Below are 7,446 nucleotides of genomic sequence, written 5' to 3' on the forward strand. Positions count from 1 at the left end.
GAAATCTAACTATAGGAGGTGAACACACAGTGTAAATATATATATATATATATGCCTTACTGTTGAATTGCATACCTGAAACTTAACTGGATTTCGTTAACCAATGACACCATAATAAAAATCAATTAATTTTAAAAATAAAAAATAAAGTCCATCTAAAAAACAAACAAACAAAAAAGAAATGGAAAGATATTTCGTGTTCATGGATTAAAGGAATCAACATAGTTAAAATGGCCATATTACCTAAAGCAATATACAGATTTAATGCAATCACCATAAAAATCCCAATGACTTTTTTTTAAAGAATATAACAACAACAACAACAACAACAACAACAACAACAACAAATCATTAGATTTGTATGGAATCACAAAAGACCTTTAATAGCCAAAGCAATCCTGAGAAGAAAGAACAAGGCCGGAGGTATCACACTGCCTGGCTTCAAATTATACTACAAAGTGACAATAATCAAAACAGACACACAGACCAATTGAACACAATTGATAGCCCAGAAATAAAACGTGTGTGTGTGTGTGTGTGTGTGTGTGTGTGTGTGTGTATAATTAGTTTTTGACAAAGGAGTCAAAAATATACAGTGGAGAAAGGAAAGCCTCTTCAATAAATGGTACTGGGAAAATTGGAATGCCAGATGCCAAAGAATGAAACTAGACTGCTATCTGTCACCATATACCAAAATTAACTCAAAATGGATCAAAGACCTAAATATAAGATCTGAAACAATAAATTGCATAGAAGAAGACATGGGTACCAAACTCGTGGACCTTGGTTTTAGAGAGGATTTTATGAATTTTGACTTCAAAGGCAAGGGAAGTAAAAGCAAAAATAAATGCATGGGACTATATCCAACTAAAAGCCTTCTGCACAGCCAAAAAAACAATCAACAAGACAAAGAGGAAACCAACTGAATGGGAGAAGGTAATGTGCAAAGAGTGCCTCTGATAAGGGGCTAATATCCAAAATATATAAAGAACTCATAAACTCAATAACGACAACAAAAACAATTAAAAATGGGCAGAGGACCTGAACAGATATTCTCCCAAGGAGACATACAAATGGCTAACAGATCTATGAAAAGATGCTCAACTTCATTAGTTATTGGGGAAATGCAAGGCAAAACCACAGTGAGATACCACCTCACACCTGTTAGAATGGCTATCATCAACAGGACAACTAATAACAAGTGTTGGAGAGGTTGTGGGGAAAAAGGAATCCTCATACACTGCTGGTGGGAGTGTAAATTGGTATAGCCACTATGGAAAACAGTATTGAGGTTCCTCAAAAAATTAAGAATAGAATTACCTATGACCCAGTAATCCCTCTTCTGGATATCTACCCCCCAAAATGAAAATATTTATCCATAAAGATATATACACCTCAATGTTCATAGCAGCATTATTTATGGTGGCGAAGACATGGAAACAACTGAAGTGCCTTTCAATAGATGATTGGATAAAGATATGGTACATATAAACAATGGAATATTACTCAGCTATAAGAAGAGATGCAATATTGCCATTTGTGACAACGTGAATAGATCTTGAGATTATCATGCTAAGCAAACTAAGAGAAAGTTGAGAACCATATAATTTCACTTATATGTGGAATATAAAACTGAAAGCAACAAACATGACAAACAGACTCATGGACACGGAAACAGTTTAGTGGTTACTAGAAGGACGATGGGGGAGGGGTGTTAGATAAAGGTAAAAAGGTCAAATATATGGTGACAAAAGGAATTAACTTTGGGTGGAGAACACAATGCAATACATATATGATGTATTATTGAATTGCACACTTGAAACCTATATAATTTTAACAATGTCACCCCTATAAATTTAATAATATTTAAAAAAAAAAGAAGTAGACAATCCGAATAGAAGTGTAACTAACAAAGAAATTGAATCAATTATCAAAAACTTTCAACAAAGTTAAACTGAGGCTCAGAGAGCTTCATCAGTGAATTCCACCAAAATTTAAAGAAGAATTGATATCAATTCTTTACATACTTTCGCAGAAAAATAGAAGGGGAGACAGCATTTCTTAGATTATTCCATGAGGCCAGTATTTATTATCCTGATACCAAAATAATACGTCTTCAGAAGAAAACTTAAGGCCAATATTTTTTATGAATATAGAGGCAAACAATCAGCAAAATACTGACAAACCATGTTCAGCAACATATAAAGAGGATTCTATACCATGACCAAAAACATTGGTAGCAAAACAATTATATATAAAAATTACATTCTCAGGAAGGAGGGGGGAAGATGGCAGACTAGGTAAAAGCAGGATTTGTCTCCTTCCAGGGTCGCTTCATTGAAATTACAACCAAATTACAAAATAATCAACGTGGAGAATCACCTGAAGTCCAGCTGATTGTAACACCTACATATGATAAAATAAGGAAGGAGCCACATTGAAGCAGGTAGGAGAGGCAAGTCGTGAATTTGGCTGGACCTGCACTCACGGGTGGTGGAGGATCACTGGGAGGGAGAGCGAGGCTGCAGAGGCTCTCCTGAATGAGATGGGGGTCCTGGTCTCATTTGGGGGCTCCCCAGCCCAGGGTCCTAGCCCAGGTGTTACCAGAGAGTGACAGTCCGCTCTCAGTACATTGTCCAGGTTCTTGATGTCTCGAGCAAAGAATTGAGCAAGACACCGAAATACAGCAGAAAAAAAGCTTGATTAGAAGGGAAAGTAAATTTCCAAACATGGAAGTGGGCCTGAGCAATAGAAGCGTGGCTCAAAATGCCTGGTAACAAAGCCTTTGGGGTTTTCATCCTTATATGCTGTGGCTGGTTACTTTTCTTAGAGGGGTGGGCTTCTTTGATTGACAGCTAAGATTGACAAGAGTCAGTGATTCATCATTTGCTTTCTGCACGTGTTCGTTCCCAGAATTCAGTCTGTTATCATATTAATGAACTTCTGGGCACATGCATCTTATTATAATGAGGCTCAGGTGAATTGAAGGTCGCTGGGGTCTTTAAGCCAGTCACTGCGCAGGTGGGAATGACTGGCTTAACTGGTATTTAATTCTCTGCTCTCTCGTTTCTTTCTATGAGTTACTTTTAGCCTAAAAAATACCTTCTGGCCTAATTGGGATTGGATTAGAGAGGACCCCTTTTAGGATAGGATGACCTCAGTGTCTTTTCAGGCAGATCCGAAACTCCCTAACTTTATTGCCTAACTCTTTTCTAAGAGCCATGAACCGCCTTATTATTAGTATAGATGTTGAGGGATGGGAGGTCTCCTGTATTTGCTTCTTGCTGAGAAGGGTCATTGTCCCTGCCTACTGGAGCTCTTTCCCTTTCTGCCTTAGGGCGGGATCTTGGGTTTCTTGCTGAAGTGCAGTCTCAGTCCCTAGATAAGGAAAAGATACAAACTTGTTATTTAAATCATATATCTATTAGTTTCTATTATTGATTTGCCTATTAAGCAAGTAAAGGGAAATAGGCTTGATTAATATATTTCTTAAAGAGTAAAAAACGACCTTTGACCTAAAGTCTCTTCCCCTCTCAGACTCTAAGGACCCTGTCTGACTTAACACCATTTTTGCTAACAATGGGCTAATGACCCTTATCAATAGCCAGAAGATCTGAGTCACCAGTTTTGGGGCAATTCTTGGGATTTGAGGGAGAGGGCTTTTTTCTTAAAGAGGAAAGAAGACTTAACTAGGTTTACTTAAAAAGATTAAGATCTCTGCAAGAGATGTCCCCTATCAGTTCCTGATAAAAGATTAAGAATTTTACAAGTGGTATCCCATATCACAGGGAAGAGAAGATTCTAATAACTCTGACTGTAAAAACCAGAAGAGATTTCAGCCATCTGGGTGAGACGGAAGGAGATTGAAACCCTAGACACCCCTTTGAAAGACCCATGGTCGGGTTTTCTGACCTGCAGACACTCACCTGGGACACTGGCGGTGGGTCAGAGGCTCACTTGGGTTCCCTACTGAGAAAGTTTGTATTACCTTGTTGTGACCGGAATAACCAGACTCAACCTGAGTGCTTTGATTATAGAGGCAGTTTACTAGCCAGCGGCTGTCCTTCCAAAGGAGCAGCCCGAAATGCCAAGATACAAGGTTTTTAATCCCTAAATCCCATTCCTCATTCTGTCTTAAACACAAAGGTCTATCTTTTTCCTATTCACTACCTGTCAACCCACTGGTCAGGGGTGCAAGCGGGGAGTACAGAAGCAGAAAGCTGCTTGTTAGAATGTTATGTTCCTATGGGTGATTGTCTATGTTCCCATGGGCAATAGCCAGTGTTCCCATGGGCGATGGCCAAACAGTAATTTTCAGCTTATATACAATTGATTATTTTTCATGCCACGCAAGCAAGCAGGGTTACACAGGCTAAAATTGGCAGTTAGCGTATGAGCTCATTGTTACAAGTTTCATGATTAACAGAATGCGGTTAGGAGTTCCAGAAACTAGGCCTAAGGTATAGACTTCCTTTGCCCAGTTTCAGGTTTTAATTATCCTTTAACCCTTTCACATTTCTGTGACCTTTTCAGTAGTGCGTCATCACAACCTGGTGCCAGAATGAGGGCTGGAAGGGCAGCCACCATTGTGCCTTAGTCTGGCCTTCTTATGGGGCAATCTATGAACTGTGCCAGCTTGACTGTGCAGACGCCTCCTACAGAGCCATTAGAAAGCACTGCCAGAGGGTATCAGCCTGCCCCACCCAACCTGCAGATTGCCAGGGGATTTCGTTGCTGGAAGGCTGCCACGCCCTACACGCATTCAGGGCCAAGTACTCGCAGCTGGCAGCCAGCTCTGTGAGCCACATTTCCGAGATAGGGTCAGGCAGATCTCTGCTGCCAATAGGAACCTGGGCAGATCTCAGGGAGCCGTGAGCCAGTCCCAGAGAGCAGCTGCTCTTGCTGTGATCTGGGACTTCTGCAGGAACATGCAAACTATTACTAAAGTTGCAGCAAAACTGAGACTGCATTGATCTGTCATTATCTCTCTGAGAACCTACCCCATATAAACTGACACTCCAGTGGCAGGGCAGATTTACTCAACAGATGCAGGAGACTCCCAGTGTCCCTGAGCCACCCAACATGCATATCACCCAGAGGCTTATCCAGTTTCAGAGACTTACAGGCAACTGACAGGCAGTTTCAGGCCTTAAAGAGCACTGGTCCCTCTGCTAAACTGCCCTAGGTCAGGAATGGGGGATAACCGACCGCTGCCTGCAGCGTTGTCTCTTCCACTTACCTATAGATCCAGCATAGGCAACAACCATCTGCAGATTGCTTTGTAGTTCCCACTGGGTAGCCCTGAGCTATCAAAAGCAGTGGCTGACCTTGGCCACCCCTCCCAAGCGGCCACAAAACCAACGCATTGGAGGCTGGCACCAGAGCACAACAGAGCAACTCCTGACTGCCTCCATTAGCGATACACACAGAGGGTGGTTACAACAAATACACAAGCCTGCTAGGGAAAATTCCACTCAGTGGAGTCAGCACCTACACAGCATCTCTTACCCTGTAGGTGTAGTCAATTCCCACAATTAGCCTGAGCATTAATCTCATCCACTGATGTACTGTAATGGCCTGCTGAAATGTGAAAGGGTTAAAGAATAATTAAAACCTGAAACTGGACAAAGGAAGTCTATAACTTAGGCCTAGTTTCTGGAACCCCTAACCACATTCTGTTAATCATGAAACTTGTAACAATGAGCTCATACGCTAACTGCCAATTTTAGCCTGTGTAACCCTGCTTGCTTGCGTGGCATGAAAAATAATCGATTGTATATAAGCTGAAAATTACTGTTTGGCCATCGCCCATGGGAACACTGGCTATTGTCCATGGGAACATAGGCAATCACCCATAGGAACATAACATTCTAACACAAGCTTTCTGCTTCTGTACTTCCCGCTTGCACACCTGACCAGTGGGTTGACAGGTAGTGAATAGGAGAAAGATGGACCTTTGTGTTTAAGACAGAATGAGGAATGGGATTTGGGGCTTAAAAACCTTGTATCTTGGCATTTCGGGCTGCTCCTTTGCAAGGACAGCCGCCGGCTAATAAACTGTCTCCTGGTTAAGAGCACTCAAGTTGGGTCTGGTTATTCTGGACACAACAGTACTAACAACAATAAAGGCTTGCTGACAATAGAAAATCACACACAACCCACACAAAGATCACGTCCAGAGCCCCCAGCATAGGGGATCAGGGAGAGTGCACAACTGGGCCACACAGGACACCTCCCACATTAGGCCATCTGGCCAAAGCTGAGAGATGAAACAAATATTCCCGACACATAGAAACGAACATAGAAAGGCTAATAAAATGAAACAAACAAACAAATAAACAAATGCCACACATGAAACAACAGGAGAAAACTCCAGAAAATAAGCTAAATAAATGGAGGCAAACAACTTAACAGAGACAGAGTTCAAAATAATGGTTATAAGAATGCTCAACGAACTTATGGGGAGAATGGATGAGCACAATGAGAACCTCAACAGAGAGATAGTAAACATAAAAAAGGACATAGAAACCATAAAAAAGGACCAGACAGAAATGAAGAATACAATAACTGAAATGAAGAATACACAAGAGGATTCAGCAGTAGGTTGGATGAAGCAGATCAAATCAGTGAACTGTAAGGCAAGGTAGCAGAATACACCCAGTAAAAACAACAAAAAGAAAAAAGAATTTTAAAAAATGAGGATAGTTTATGACATGAAGCATAACAATATCCGGATTATAGGAGTACCTGAAGGAGAAGAGAAAGAGAAAGGGATTGAGAATCTATTTGAAGAAAAAATGACAGAAAAATTGCCTAACCTGTCAAAGGAATTAGACATACAAGTTCAGAAAGCACAATGAGTCTCAAACAAGAGGAATTCAAGCAAACCTGCCAAGACACATCATAATTAAAATGCCAAAGGTCAAAGACAAAGAGAATCTTAAAAACAACAAGAGAAAGGAAGCTACTTACAAGGGTACACCCATAAGAATGTCTGCTGATTTTTCAATGCAAACTTTGCAGGCCAGAGGGACTGGCAAGAAATATTCAGTTATGAAAAACAAGAATCTACAACCACAAATATTCTACCCAGCAAGGCTTTTGATTAAAATGGAAGGTGAAATAAAGAGTTTCCTAAGTAGGAAAAAGCTTAAGGAGTTCATCACCAAAAGCCAGTATTACAAGCAATGTTAAAAGGACTTCTGTAAAAAGAGAAGGGCTAAAAAAGAAAATAGAAATAACAAATATGACTGATAAACTAGAAGTAACTAGGTACCTATCGGTAATCACTTTAAATGTGAATGGATTAAATGCTTCAATCAAAAGACATAGGGTAGCCAAATGGATAAGAAAACAAGACCCATGCATATGCTGTCTACAAGAGACCCGATTCAGATCAAATGACACTCACAGACTGAAAGTAAAGAGATGGAAAAGAGATTTCAT

The sequence above is a fragment of the Pteropus medius genome, unplaced genomic scaffold, assembly GCF_902729225.1.
Source record: "Pteropus medius unplaced genomic scaffold, Ma_sr-lr_union100, whole genome shotgun sequence".
NCBI lineage: Eukaryota > Metazoa > Chordata > Mammalia > Chiroptera > Pteropodidae > Pteropus > Pteropus medius.